The following is a 14300-nucleotide window of genomic DNA, read 5'->3' as shown; positions in this document are numbered from 1 at the left end:
CAATGTAGAAAAGACGAAAATAATGAGGTGTAGAAGGGGAGGCGGAAGACAGAAAAAGATGGTGTGGAAATGGAAAGGAAGAGAGATAGAAGAGGTGAGAAAATACAAATACCTAGGGTATGTAATGATGGCAAATGGGGGTCAGAAAGAACATATAGAGGAGAGAGTTAACAAGGGAGCAGTGGTGATGAGAGAAGTATGGGGAATAGGAAAGAGGAGATTTGGAAAGAACTGGGCTAGAAGGATGTGGTTATTTGATAGGTTGGTATGGACGGTGGTTAGCTATGGGGCAGAAATTTGGGGATGGAAAGAAAGGGAAAAGGTAGAGAGGATACAGGACAGGTTCTTGAAGTGGATTGTGGGGGTTGAGAGGTACACGCCTGGGTACATGGTGAGGGAGGAAATGCAGAGGGAAAAGTTAAGGGGGAGGGCAGGGTTGAGGGCCTGGAGCTATGAAAAGAAACTGGGAGAAGGAGGGGGAGGAGAGTTGGCGAGATTGTGTTTGGAGGAAATGAGAGACAGGACGAAGGTAGGAAAAGTAGTGGGTAAATGGGAAGAGGAAAGGAGAGACTTTTACGAGGAGAAGAGCTGGAACCTAACTGAGATAGAAAAGATGAGAGAGGGGGGTGAGCTGAGGGGAGAAGAGGTAGTGGCAAGAGAGAGAAGGTGGCAGGAGGAGGAAAGATGGGAGAAAATTAGGGGCTCTAGATATAACTTATGGTATGGTAGGGTGAAAGGTAAGGGGGTGCCAGAGTACCTAAAGAAGGGATGGAAGGAACAAAGATGGCAGAGAGTGGCGAAGTTTAGGTTAGGTTAGGTTAGGGGGATGATGGGGAATAGATATTGGGAAGGGGATGAAGAAAGGAAGTGTAGGATATGTGGAGGGGGAATGGAAACTTGGGAGCATGTATGGGAGGAATGCACGAATCGGGGGGTTGAAAAAGGATGGCAGGAGATGGTGGATGAGGTCTTGGGAGAAGACGGGGAGGGAAAGATTTGGATGAGAAGATTAGAGGAGTTGAGGGAGGGAGGAGGGTGGTTGGGTGTGAATGAGAGTGTGGAAGGAAGAGAGGAAAATGCGGCGGAAACGGAGGTCCAGAGAATGAGTGTGGATGTATGGATGGATGAGTGATCTTTCTCTCTCTCTCAGGTGTTGGATAGGATGCGAGGAATAAAATTGCGAGGTTTAAATTTTGTAAGCGGAGCGGAGGTCCGCAGTGTACTCCGCAAGGAATAAAGTACCATATATATATATATATATTACAAAAGACATATCGCTTTTGCTAAGTAAATTTCCTATCATTTTGGTTTTTATTTCTATTTAAATGTAGTTTGTGCGTAAATTTATTTATATTGTGTTTATTATCGTTGGTCTTCCTTAGTTATTTTAACAAATTGCTTAAAACAGATTTAATTAAAAATATGACTTTAGGTATGTGTGAAAACAATATACTCTGTTAATTTCTAACTTTTAATAATACATTTCAATCCATTTAAAGTCTTTTTTATCACATGGATCAGAACAGAAATTATAATTGATACTTAATAGCATTAATTACTCCATAATGTCAAATAAAATCATTAATTCATATTTAGAGTAAAATAAGAAATATTTGTAATTTTCACATATCATCCGCCTTTATTCTTATTATTCTTAAAGTAATATTAGAAAAGATATATCGCTTTTGCTAAGTGATTTCCTTATTAATTTCTCAATTTTTACTTTTATTTAAATTTAGTTCATGAATAAATTTATTTACATTATATTTATTATCTCGGGTTTTCCTTAACTATTTTATCATATTGCTTAAAACTGATTTAATTTAAAAATATAACTTTAGATATGTCTGTTGTGAAAACAATATACACTGTTAATTTCTAATTTTTAATACATTTCAATTCTTTTAAAATTTTTTTAATTGTATAGATCAGAACAGAAATTATAAATAATATTTAATTGCATTAGTAAGTTTATAATGTCATACAAAATATTTAATTTATATTTTAAATAAAATAAGTAATAATTGTAATTTTTACATTTTTTACTTTCGTATACTCTCTCTTTTTCTCTCTCTTCACCTGTGCACATTTATATTAGAGAAATTTTTATTTTTATGACACAAAATATCATGTAATATTAGTACATTATTAGAAAAGAACCTTTAAACTGGTGTTTAAAGGTTTACGCAAAAACGGCGCGAAGGAAAACTGAAGAGACACGCGTAGCGTGAACAGGATATTTTGCTGTATATAACGATTGATTACACGCGGGGTCCAAAATCATTCTTCTTATTCCACTATACCCTTTCTCACATATTTTTTTTGTATTACATAATACAAAAAAGCATTAATTATTATAAAATATAAAATAAATAAGTAATAATTGTAATTTTTACATTTTTAACTTTCGTATACTCTCTTTTTTTCTCTTTCTTCATGTGTGCACATTTGTACCACGTAATTTTCCCTTTTTTTAGTTATATCTAAAAAAAATAAAATGATGTTTCTAAACTCTCTTCTGCCTCTATTATATGTATACACAATACACTGTCAATGTCCTTTAAAAAAAATTATAAATATATATTAAATTTAAGGATATATATGCACAAATATGAAAATTGAAATATTTTATGACGTTCAAAATCTTATATACGTATATGAATGCACATACATACACATCGCACGTACATGTGTGTGCATGTGTGCGGTTGTGTGAGTGTAAAATTAAAAATTACATTATACATAAATTTGATGTATCAAGTAAGTTCATTTTTTATATCTTTTTAATTCACCTAATATATAAATTGTACTTTCTCGTTAATGATATCGATTAATCAATTAATATAAAGCATTCGATTGCAAATTCAGAGTTAAATGAACTGTTGCTAAGTAACTATCTCAATGTAATTAGAAATAAGTAACTGAAGTTGATACTTCGATTAAAATTTAATAAAAATAGAAAATAAGTCTAAATTGAAAGAAGGGAAAAAAGAAAGTAGGAGAAAAATAAAAGAAAAGGAAAAAGACAGAAAGAAATATTAAAGAATCTTAGAAAAGGAAGAATAAAGGAAAAAGTTCGAAAAGAGTAATTTATATTAAGTAGATAATTTCATTTTTCTTAAGGCATTTTAAATATATCTCTGCAGTGTATAAACAAAACGTATCGAAAACATTTTTTTTGAGTGTGGAGATATAATTTCAATAAATCAAGTATAAGTAGTACAGAAAAGAAAGGTTAAAGATTCTGTGTTATCCCGATTGAGAAACGCGATCGATGATGTGCCTAATTAATTTCTCGCTACATTATCGCGTATCGTACATGTGGTTGGCGATGTCTTTTTTTGCAAATTTTCACGGTGCGTGGTGCGGGCGATTGGACGAGACCTTTGGAAATTTTTCTTGATTTGGTGATGTAGTTTGGTGTACGGTGTTTCAAAGTATATAGTCGCGATTTATATCTCGAGCTAATTTTTACATATTGCCCACCTTTGTTCGTATTATTCTTAAACTAATATTCTAAGAGATATATCGCTTTCGCTAAGTAATTTCCCTATTGTTTTGATTTTGATTTTTATTTAAATGTAGTTCATGATGAAATTAATTTACAGTATGTTTATTATCTTGGGTTTTCCTTAACTATTTGAAAACAATATACACTGTTAATTTCTAATTTTTAGTACATATCGATACATTTAAAATCATTTTTATTTTATAGATCAGAACAAAAATTATAATTGATATATAATAGCATTAGTAAGTTTATAATCATATAAAATATTTAATTCATATTTGAAAAAAAATAAGTAATATTTGTAATTTTCTTATTGTCCGTCTTTTTTCTTATTATCCTTAAAGTAATATTACAAAAAACATATCCCTTTCGCTTAGTAAATTTCCTATTATTTTGGTTTTTATTTCTATTTAAATATAGTTTGTGCGTAAACTTATTTACATTGTGTTTATTATTGTGGGTTTTCCTTAATTATTTTAACCAATTGCTTAAAACAGATTTAATTAAAAATATGACTTTAGGTATGTGTGAAATGGGGTGTATGGGGATTTGGTACAGAGGTAGTACCTTTGACTAAGAGCGGTCACATCCAACGTATACGAGGGATGGCTCGAAGTGACTGGTCCTCGTGCGAAACCCAGCTCTTACTTATGGCTCCCAGTGCCACACCCCGGGAACTGCATTGACCTGCAGGCGAAACTAAGTAAGGGTAGCCAGATATGGCGAAGCCTGATGGAGGGCAGCAGTAGCCATCAGTATTGCACTGGGGCAGAAAAAGAAGTACGACTTCAGAATGGCCTAGAAGCAAAATATTGCAAGCACGGCTAGAACAGCCTTCATGGTTGCAGTACTGCGGTGCGGAAAGGCAGGGGAATCTACCGCACTATCACTCCCATGAGCACTATGCAAATGTCGAAAAAGGGACCTAATATGTCGGGCAATCCGGTTGACGACCGGCGCCGTCCTACGTCCGGGGTAGACGGTGGGAAATTGGCTACCGGGCATGTAGGTGTGGACCACTGGGCAATACATGCGAATAAGGCGACCAGCGATGACAGTAAACTCAACGGCCGAGCGGAGTCTCGCCTGGCGACCTGGAACGTTCGGGGACTGCTGCAGACGGGAAAACTGGATATACTGAAGAAAGAACTCGAAAGAAACAGGGTGGAGATAGCAGGAATCTCGGAGACACATTGGCGCGGAAGAGGTCACTTTAGGAGCAACAACTTTGCAATATACTTCTCTGGACCCGATGACGCAAGCCGCAACGGGGTGGCCTTTATGGTGCACGGCACACTGGCTAGGGCGGTCCTCGGCTATGAAACCGTCAGTGACCGTATAATATCAATACGCCTCAAGGCAAAACCGTGCACACTAAATATTATCCAAGTCTATGCACCCACCTCTGAGGCAGATGAGGAAGACATGGATAACTTCTACAGCTCTCTACAAAGGATTATTGAGAAAATACCCAATAGAGAAGTCACCATAATCATGGGAGACTGGAACGCTAAGGTGGGACGCACTGACGGCGATAATCACATCCGCGATGTGCTGGGGAAATACGGCATAGGAATACGGAACGACAGAGGTTCCAGGCTCATCCAGTTCTGTATTGATAACAACCTCGCGATTGCAAATACAATGTTCAAACAGCACATAAGGAAACAATACACGTGGACGTCGCCGGATAATCGCACCAAGAACCAAATTGATTACATTTTGATCAAAAGTCGCTGGAGATCGGCCGTTCTCTCAGCGAAGACACTACCTGGAGCGGACTGCGGTACGGATCATAGGCTGCTGACTTTCAAGTTTAGGACGAGGATGAGGAGCTGCAGAAAAACAACAACCAAAAGGCATTTTAAATATATCTCTGCAGTGTATAAACAAAACGTATCGAAAACATTTTTAGGTTACCACCAATTACCGACAAACAAGCCTTCCAAAATGGGCTAAAAAAGGAAATAGAGCGAGACGACATAGAAGAATTGGACAACCCTGATGATCTGTGGGAACGGCTCAAAACAGCGATCAAAACAACAATAACTGGCACGCAAAAACCAAAAGAGAGCCCAAGGAAACGCGAGTGGATATCTGACAGCACCTACAGGCTGATAGAAGAAAGAAGGAAATTGCTAGCCGCCGGCCTAAATAGTACCGAAGCAGTGGATAAATATAAAAAGATATCATCTGACATTCAAAAAAACTGTAGGAAGGACAAAAACAACCTATTGAATGGGATTTGCGCAGACATCCAACTCCATGCAGACCGTCTTCAACCTGGGGATGTATTCCACAAAATCAAACTAATCACACGAAAATTCAAACCACGCACGTGGACCATCTATGATGAAAACGGTACATCAATCACGGATATCGGAGACATAATGGAGGTATGGAGAAGGTACTGTGAGAGGCTGTATAGAGAGGAAGAGGACGCAGTGACTGATTGCCTAGAGAAATATGAACAGGAACCACATATTCTGCTGGAAGAGACGGAAAGAGCCATACGAAAGCTTGCTAACAATAAGGCCACCGGAGTAGATCAGATAACAGCGGAGATCTTCAAAGCAATGGGACCAGTGGGAACGAGAGCTATACACTGCATTCTTCAAAAAGTATGGACTACTGCGACCTGGCCCAAAGACTGGACCACCTCTATAGTGATCCCTATACACAAAAAGGGTCCAGCCAACAAATGTGAGAACTACCGATTAATAGCACTGATATCACATGCAAGCAAAATTCTTCTGCAGATCATACACAGTCGATTACAGCCATACACTAACCGACAGATAGCCCCGGAACAAGCTGGTTTCGTCAGTGGCCGAGGTACACGAGAACAGATACTGAATCTACGACAGCTGATAGAAAAGGCAAGAGAGTACTACATCCCTATGTTCGTCTGTTTTATAGATTACGAGAAGGCTTTTGATAATGTCAGATGGTGCCTACTGTGGCCCATCCTCAAAGAAATGGGCGTCCCGACACATCTCATACACTTAATCAAAAATCTATACAAAGACAGCACAGCTGTCGTAAGAATTGAGAACATCACCGCGGGAGAGAGTGCAATTAGGAAGGGAGTGAGACAGGGCTGCATATTATCGCCACTACTGTACAATATCTACAGCGAACACGTGATGAGACGGGTGCTGGAGGATTGGGACGGCGGTGTGACCATAGGCGGTGATAAGTTTTCGAACCTTAGATATGCAGATGATACGCTGCTGATTGCCAAAAGCGAAGGAGAACTGATAACACTCATGAAAAAACTGGAAAATATCAGCCAGATATATGGGCTTCGCATAAACAGTTCGAAAACAAAGATCATGATAATTGACCGCGAACACAACAACTCTCCAGAAACGGTGCGTATCGGCAATTTTGAGGTGGTCGATAAATTTGTGTATTTGGGAGCATTAATAAACAACCAGGGTGACTGCGAAGCGGAGATCCGTAGGCGCATCCAAATGGGTAGAACAGCAATGGCCCAACTGACTAAAGTATGGAAAAATCCTAGCATCACAAGAGACACCAAAGTCAATCTAGTCAGGGCCCTAGTATTCTCGGTATTTCTGTATGCTTCCGAAACATGGACGCTGCGAGCGGCTGATAGGAAACGCGTGGAGGCCTTCGAGATGTGGTGCTGGCGAAGGATGCTGCGAATTCCTTGGACAGCGAGAAGAACAAATGCGTCCATTTTGGCAGAGATAAATCCACCACAAAGACTGTCGAGTGTGGTGTACAGCCAAATCCTCAAGTTTTTTGGGCATGTAAATCGCAGTAACAACATCGAACGCCTGATAGTTCAGGGAAAGCCAGAAGGAAAGAGGCGAAGGGGCCGCTCACCAACACGCTGGACTGATACAGTTACGCAACTGCTTGATACCACCATGGAAAAGGCGGTGAGAGCCACCACTAGTAGAGACGGGTGGCGCACCACCATCAAGAGAGTCATTAGAACCATGGAAGCACAAGCATAGTCACCACGCATCTGCCAAGATGTAAAGGACTTAGATGATGATGTGTGAAAACAATATACTCTGTTAATTTTTAATTTTTAATATGTTTCAATAGTTTTAAAATCTTTTTTATCACATAGATCAGAACAGAAATTATAATTGATACTTAATAGCATTAATTACTTCATAATGTCAAATAAAATCATTAATTTATATTTAGAGTAAAATAAGAAATATTTGTAATTTTCACATATCATCCTTTATTCTTATTATTCTTAAAATAATATTACAAATTATATTGCTTTTGACAAGTGATTTCCCTATTGTCTCGACTTTTATTTTTATTAAAATGTAGTTCATGAGTAAATTTATTTACATTATGTTTATTATCTCGGGTTTTCCTTAACTATTTTAACAAATTACTTAAAACAAATTTAATTAAAAATATTACTTTAGGTATGTGTGAAAACCAAATTCTCTGTTAATTTCTAATTTTTAATACATTTTAATACATTTAAAATCATTTTTATTTTATAGATCAGAACAAAAATTATAATTGGTATTTAATAACATTAGTAAGTTTATAATGTCATATAAAATATTTAATTCAAATTTGAAATGTAATAAGTAATATTTGTAATTTTTACATTTCTTATTTTCGTACACTCTTTCTTTTCCTCTCTTTTCACGTGTGCAGATTTGTACCACATAATTTTCTCTTTTTTTTGTTCTCTCATTTAAATTTTATATTTTTTTAATGAATAATATAGATTTCTAATGTATAATATAGATTTAATAAAAACATCAAGATATACAGAAATTTCAAGAATGAGCAAACTAATAAAAGAAAGTAATTGTGAATCATTACAAAAATTGAATATAAATACAGGTATTTACGTTTTATTTTTAATAATATAATTCTATATAAAATAGTTCTTATGACGTAAATATTTTCTATAATTTATATCACGTTATATAATTATGAAGAAATGGATATTATGGTAATTATGAATATAATGGTTATTTTCATTATTTCCTTTAATAAAACATAAATTTTAATAATTAAAATTATACTTGTTTTTAAACTTGAGAGTATTATTTAATGTATGTATATTCAAGTATTTTTTTTTTTACATTTAACTTTTCATAGTTACGTACACTTCAAATTATATAAAGTAAATTTCATATGAGATTCGATAATGTGATTTTTAATTGAAATTATTATATCAAAATATTTCATTGACAATTCGATAGTAATGTTCAAAAACATTATAGATATAATTTTGTTTATTGTTATTAATAGTAAACAATATAAAATAATGATTATAAACAAAATTATTCAATAAAATAAAAACACGTATTATATTATCCTTTTTTCTTCTATATATATTATAAAAAATAACTTTAAAAATAATGATTGAAAAAATTATTAAGAAGTAAATTTGGAATATTATTTATAACATGTATATGTATGAGAATAATTAAGCTAAATAATTATTTATAAATTTTTACTTATGTATACATATATGTGTATAAACACACACACATACACACACACACACACACACACACACATTTGTAAATAAATTCACATACTTGTATATGTTATATACGTATGTACACGCACCGGCATAAATGGTGTCTCTCCGCGCTGACGCTCGGCTGCCGTACACACGCGAGCTACGCGAGGCGCGCACGTACGTGTTTCGTGGCAGCGCAGCGGAGGTCGGGGTGCCGGCAGAAAGTAGTGGGGGGCGTTTCGATACCGCATCTTCCTCGCTCGACAATGGATCGAGAGAGAAAACACGGAATCGCGGCGCTCGAGAAACTGACAGAAATGGTATCCCTTGCGCCTATACGGCTGGTATACGAGATACCTCGGTTCGTCGCGCGCTGTTGTAATTTTTAATTGCATAAAGAAATTTACTCGGATACGAATATTTGTTTGAAAAATAATGTAAGTAGAATTACGATTTTTAATAATAAATTAAAATTATGTCATCACGGCAATACAGCACTTATACGAAGAAAAAAATTTTCTTCATCTAAGCAAATTATGTTAGTTTAAGATTATAAATTCTTCCAAGAAGATTTTATATTGTTGCTTATATATGAAACAATGAATTGTTGAATTGACATTTAATTTTTTTCTGTACAATAATAAATTAAAATTATGTCATCACGGCAATATATTTTAGCTTCAATTTGTAGGACTATTACTTTACGTAGAGACATAATTTTAATTAATTAATGAATGTAAATCTCTTTACTTACTTATTAAAATAATCTGTATTAGAAAATAATTTTAATTCGATTAATTTATAGATATGTTAACATTATCGGGCAAGCCAGTTTACTTTGTAATTGAGTTAAAACAATACTTGGAGAAGTGACAGACTTCTTCATATTTTGACGTTACAAATTACTGTACAAAATTTAAGAAAAATTAGACGTTCTTTCGGGTCCTCTCTCAAAGTATTGTTTTACGCCAATTACAAAGTAAACTGGCTTGCTCGATAATGTTAACATATTGTTATGACCGGGTGAATCGCCTCGTACTCTCGCACTCGCACACCTCAGTAACATTCGCGCACACTAATAAAAGAACAGGTTTTTATTAGAAAGAACGACTTTATTGGCAAGACGAACTGTCAAAACCAAAAGTCCGAACATAACAGCAACATGTCGCTAACAAACGACAGTCTCTTCATTTAATCGATCTACATTTTACAACATTCACGACCGTAACAATATCTATAAATTAATCAAATTAAAATTATTTTCTAATACAGATTATTTTAATAAGTAATTAAAGAGATTTACATTCATTAATTAATTAAAATTATGTCGCTATGTAAAGTAATAGTCCTACAAATTGAAGCTAAAATATATTGCCGTGATGACATAATTTTAATTTATTACTGTACAGAAAAAAATTAAATGTCAACTCAACAATTCATTGTTTCATATATAAGCAACAATATAAAATCTTTTTGGAAGAATTTATGATCTTAAAGAGACATAATTTTCTTAGATGAAGAAAATTTTTCTCTTCGTGTAAGTACTGTATTGCCGTGATGACATAATTTTAATTTATTATTAAAAATTGTAATTCTATTTACATTATTTTTCAAACGAATTCTCATATCCGAGTAAATTTCTTTATGCAATTAAAAATTACAACAGCGCGCGAAGAACCGCGGTATACCGGCCGTATAGGCGCAAGGGATACCATTTCTGTCAGTTTCTCGAGCGCCGCGATTCTGTGTCTTCTCTCTCGATCCAGCGTCGAGCGAGGAAGATGCGGTATCGAAACGCTTCCCACAACTTTCTGCCGGCACCCCGACCTCCGCCGCGTTGCCGTGAAACACGTGTGTGCGCGCCGCGCGTAGCTCGCGTGTTGCGACAGCCGAGCGTCAGCGGAGAGACATCATTTATGCCGGTGCGTGTACACACATGCACACACGCACTTCCGTACGCACGCACGCACTTACGCACGCACGCGCAGCGCATGCACGCGATCATGCACGCACGCACGCGAACACGCACACGCACGCGCACACACACACATACATACAAACTTATATAATATTTGTATATTAGGTTATTGTAGCAAAGAGTAGTATTGCTACTGTCGACAATATAGCTATCCCTATGATCTGTATTATTAGGTGATGCATTTTAACAATTACTTATAGAGTTATTTGTTTTGTAATCCGCCATTTTTTTGTGATGTTAATATGCTAATACATAATAAATGACAATTATTATAATGTATTTTTTATTTTTACTTTTGAGTACTTCTACATTTTTCAAAATATTCTTTTAATTTTAATAACACATATTTCCTTATTATTTTTACTGGTTATTATTACATAAATATACAAACATTTAAATGATTTTTTGTTATTTACCTTTTTATTCGGTTATACTTATTTCGAGTTATATAAAATCAAAACAATAATATAAAATTTTTTTTAAATAAATTTTTAAGCAAAATTTTTATATTGAAATATTTTTTTAATAAATCAATTGTTATTCTAAAAAATGGTATTTAAAAATATCAGAAACATTATTTTATGCTTATTGTTTAATATTAAATAGAGATAAAATAATATATCTAATTAAATTTTTATAGTATTTTTAAAGTTTTGTAATATAAAGAAGTTTTAAATCAAAAAATTCTAAACAATAGAAAATTCAAAATATATAATTTTGTAACAAGGTATTGTGTTTCAAGTCTTAAATAATAAATATTTCATTATTTTGAGTTTAAAATCTGTCAAATAACACTTTACTAAATGTAATCGTTTAAGTTTTATTGGAAAATATTAATTTTATAAACAAAGATATTCATTTAAATAAAAATGAAAGCCATATTGTTCTCTTCTCTTCTATTATTAAACATTATAATTATTATTGTATGTTATTTGTATTATATTAAACCTATTTTTTATTTATTTAAAGAAAATTCAAACGATGATCTTGATTCAATTATTGATTCGGATAACGTTTTAAATAAATCGCATAATTTAAATAAATCCCTTGATCCATTATCTGAATTTGAAAACTTAAATGGTATTAAATTACTAACGAAAAATGACGTACTTGATGAAATTGAAGTATTTGATTCGACAGTGTATTATTTTATTTTTACAATAAACATTTGTAATAATTATATAGTTAAAGAAAATCATAATAAAATATTGGCACCTTATTTTGTTTTTAGATTAATATTTTTTTATGAAAGCTAAAAATAAAATTTTTAACGTAAATAAAAGAAAATGTCATTTGTCAGGTAGTATAGTAATTTTATAATATTATTTTATATTTTATAAAATTAATGCTTTTTTGTAATATGTAATACAAAAAGAATGTATGTGAAAGGGTATAGTGGAATAAGACGAATGATTTTGGACCCCGCGTGTAATCAATCATCGCATTATATACAGCAAAATATCCTATGTACCTAAAAGAATGCACCTATGTACATAAAAGAAAATTTTGTGCCAAGTTTTCTAAAGACTCCCACAATTTTGATATATCGCAAGAAATGTGATTTTTCATTAATATTTTTTTCTCCGTTAAATCTAAATAAATAATTTACAAAAAAATTCATGATTATATAGAGTATCCATATAAATAAACTTTCATTTTTTTGTCATTTTGTGTTAAAATCTATAATTTTATATTACTGTTTGCAAATGTGTAATCGGAGGTAATTGTATTTAAAAACAACGTATTACATGTCAATCAGATGTACTTAAGACCAAAAAATAATTTAAAAAATCAGTTTTTATTTATTTTTTACACGTTTCATCAAATTCAAAAATCTGAAAAAAATCTTGAATATAATATGTTATATGACTCATCCACTGAATTTTTTTAGAAATGGTCATTATTTTATATCAAAAGATAATGCAATTTCAAAAATTCTAGATTTTTTTAAAAACAGAATTTTTAGCACAGAATGACAAAAAAATTAGAGTTTATGTATATGGATATCTTTTATAACTATGATTTTTTTGTATAGATTAATTTAGATTTAACGGAGAAAAAAGATATTAATGAAAAATCACATTTTTTGCGATATCTCAAAGTTGTGAGTTTTTTGAAATGAAACTTGACACAAAATTTTCTTTTATCTAGGTAGATATTTTGCCCTATATAACGATTGATTATGCGCGGGGCCCAAAATCACTCTTCTTATTCCGCTATACCCTTTGGTTCCAAAACTATTACCAAAACTATTACTTAAATAATAAAAGTAGAATTCAAACACGGTTTAAAAAGGGAAGAAACTAACTATAAAATTAATAAATTAAAATTAATAAATTAAAAATAGTATACTATATTTTCAAGTATTACATAATTAAGTTTATAAAATTGATAATTTAAAAATAAACTTTTTTATATAGTGAAATCGTTAGTTACGTGGATGGGATCGAGACTCCACGTTATGTGGGTTCAAACCAGCAATACGAATTTTTTAAATTTTACTTAAATAACGGATCGTGTAGACGAGTCCAAATTGTTGTATGAAATGAGGAAATCAATCGTATTGAACCTCATATACGCTCAAATCACGTGAATGTTTCTTTTATACTTAATATACATATTATAATAACAAAAAATAACAACTAAATATTTAATTATTGTTAATACATCACATTGATAAGAAATATTTCTTATATCTATAATTAATTAAAATATTTATTTATAGATTATACATTTAGATGGTGCACAAGCATGTACACCAAAAATTTCGCATTTTAATAATAGCAACGTTCCGTACGAATTATTAATTCAACCTAATACTATATTATGTACCTTGGGAAAATATAATATATCTAATGTTACGTCGAATTCACCACAACGAGTTAAATTGGGTTCGTAAATAAATTTTTGAATTGGAAAATTTAATTGTTTTATCAAAATATAAGTACTATGATAACGATTTATTAAAATAAAATCAGTTAATTTGTCTATATTTTTTTAATAATAAAGTTCAAATATTCATAGAAATTCAAATGAATGAAAACGCATCGCTATTGGTGTGACGTCACGATGTTGTTCCTTTTCCGCGTGCTTCGAGCCTTCTGCTGTGTGATAGTTTCGCACAATTATTATTATCAAATTATAAACAAAAAGTAGTTTCAAATATAGCAAATATTTTAGAATCAGGTTTTATTAAAGCTGATTTAACAAATTTGTTTAAAATAGATGTATTTATGGTTTGTAAATTTATTAAGGAAAATGACAAATTCAACGCTGCTGAAGTTAGGAAATGCAAAAGCTGCAATGTAAGTTCATTTATTTCT

This window comes from Solenopsis invicta, chromosome 8 (assembly GCF_016802725.1).
Source record: "Solenopsis invicta isolate M01_SB chromosome 8, UNIL_Sinv_3.0, whole genome shotgun sequence".
In the NCBI taxonomy this organism is placed as follows: domain Eukaryota; kingdom Metazoa; phylum Arthropoda; class Insecta; order Hymenoptera; family Formicidae; genus Solenopsis; species Solenopsis invicta.
The sequence above is the reverse complement of the archived record's forward strand: the minus strand, read 5'-3'. Positions refer to the sequence as shown.